Source organism: Panthera leo, chromosome A2 (assembly GCF_018350215.1).
Source record: "Panthera leo isolate Ple1 chromosome A2, P.leo_Ple1_pat1.1, whole genome shotgun sequence".
In the NCBI taxonomy this organism is placed as follows: Eukaryota; Metazoa; Chordata; class Mammalia; order Carnivora; family Felidae; genus Panthera; species Panthera leo.
This window is the reverse complement of record NC_056680.1, coordinates 141,135,789-141,138,228: the sequence shown is the minus strand read 5'-3', so window position 1 is coordinate 141,138,228 and position 2,440 is coordinate 141,135,789.

The window sequence follows — 2,440 nt, the reverse complement described above, 5'->3', positions numbered from 1 at the left end:
CACCAGCAGTGCAAGAGGGTTCCCATTTCTCCACATCCTCTCCAGCATCTATAGTCTCCTGATTTGTTCATTTTAGCCACTCTGACCAGCATGAGGCAGTATCTGAGTGTGGTTTTGATTTGTGTTTCCCTGATACGGAGCAACGTTGAGCATCTTTTCATGTGCCTGTTGGCCATCTGGATGTCTTCTTCAGAGAAGTGTCTATTCATGTCTTCTGCCCATTTCTTCACTGGATTGTTTGCTTTCTGGGTGTCAAGTTTGGGGAGTTCTTTCTAGATTTTAGATACTAGCCCTTTATCTGATATGTCATTTGCAAATATCTTTTTCCCATTCCACCGGTTGCCTTTTAGTTTTGTTGATTGTTTCCTTTGCAGTGTGGAAGCTTTTTATCTTGATGAGGTCCCCATAGTTCATTTTTGCTTTTAATTCCCTTGCCTTTGGGGATGTGTCAAGTAAGAAATTGCTGCGACTGAGGTCAGCGAGGTTTTTTTCCTGCTTTCTCCTCTAGGGTTTTGATGGTTTCCTGTCTCACATTCAGGTCCTTCATCCACTTTGAATTTATTTTTGAGAATGGTATAAGAAAGTGGTCTAGTTTCATTCTTCTGCATGTTGCTGTCCAGTTCTCCTAGTACCATTTGTTAAAGAGACTATTTTTTTCCATTGGATATTCTTTCCTGCTTTGTCAAAGATTAATTGGCCATCCTTTTGTGGGTCCAATTCTGGAGTCTCTTTTCTATTCCATTGGTCTATGTGTCTGTTTTTGTGCCAATACCATGCTGTCTTGATGATTACAGCTTTATGGTAGAGGCTAAAGTCTGGGATTATGATGCCTCCCACTTTGGTCCTCTTCTTCAAAATTACTTTGGTTATTTGGGGTCTTTTGTGGTTCCATACAAATTTTAGGATTGCTTATTCTAGCTTTGAGAAGAATGCTGGTGCAATTTTGATTGGGATTGCATTGAATATGTAGATAGCTTTGGGTAGTATTGACATTTTAAAAATATTTAGTCTTCCAATCCATAAGCACGGAATGTTTTTCCATTTCTTTGTATCTACTTCGATTTCCTTCATAAGCATTCTATAGTTTTCAGCATACAGATCTTTTACATCTTTGGTTAGGTTTATTCCTAGGTATTTTATGCTTCTTGGTGCAGTGGTGAAGGGGATCAGTTTCTTTATTTGGCTTTCTGTTGCTTCATTATTAGCATATAAGACTGCAACTTATTTCTATACATTAATTTTGTATCCTGCGACTTTGCTGAATTCATGTATCAGTTCTAGCAGACTTTTGGTGGAGTCTGTCAGGTTTCCCATGTATGATATCATGTCATCTGCAAAAAGTGAAAGCTTGACTTCATCTTTGCCAATTTTGATGCCTTTGATTTCCTTTGTTGTCTGATTGCTGATGCTAGAACTTCCAACACTATGTTAAACAACAGCGGTGAGAGTGGACATCCCTGTCGTGTTCCTGATCTCAGGGGGAAAGCTCTCAGTTTTTCCCATTGAGGATGATATTAGCTGTGGGATTTTCATAAATGGCTTTTATGATGTTTAAGTATGTTCCTTCTATCCCGACTTTCTCGAGGGTTTTCATTAAAAAGGATGCTGAATTTTGTCAAATGCTTTTTCTGCATCAATTGACAGGATCATATGGTTCTTATCTTTTCTTTTACTAATGTGATATATCACATTGATTGATTTGCAAATATTGAACCAGACTTGCAGCCCGGGAATGAATCCCACCTGATCATGGTGAATAATTCTTTTTATATGCTGTTGAATTCGATTTGCTAGTATCTTGTTGAGAATTTTTTGCATCCATATTCATCATGGATATTGGACTATAGTTCTCTTTTTTTGGTGGGTCACTGTCTGGTTTGGGAATCAAAGTAATGCTGGCTTCATAGAATGAATCTGGAAGTTTTCCTTCCGTTTCTATTTTTTGGAACATCTTGAGAAGGATAGGTATTATCTCTGCTTTAAATGTCTGGTAGAATTCCCCAGGGAAGCCATCTGGTCCTGGACTCTTATTTGTTGGGAGATCTTTGATAACTGATTCAATTACTTTGCTGGTTATGGGTCTGTTCAAGTTTTCTATTTCTTCCTGCTTGAGTTTTGGAAGTGTGTGGGTGCTTAGGAATTTGTCCATTTCTTCCAGGTTGTCCAGTTTGTTGGCATACAATCTTTCATAGTATTCCCTGATAATTGCTTGTATTTCTGAGGGATTGGTTGTAATAATTCCATTTTCATTCATGATTTTATCTATTTGGGTCACTCCCTTTTCTTTTAGAGAACCCAGGCTAGAGGTTTATCTATTTGTTTATCTTTTCAAAAAACCAACTCTTGGTTTCCTTGTTCTGTTCTACAGTTTTTTAAGATTCTGTATTGTTTATTTCTGCTCTGATCTTTATTATTTATCTTCTTCTGGGTTTGGGGTGTC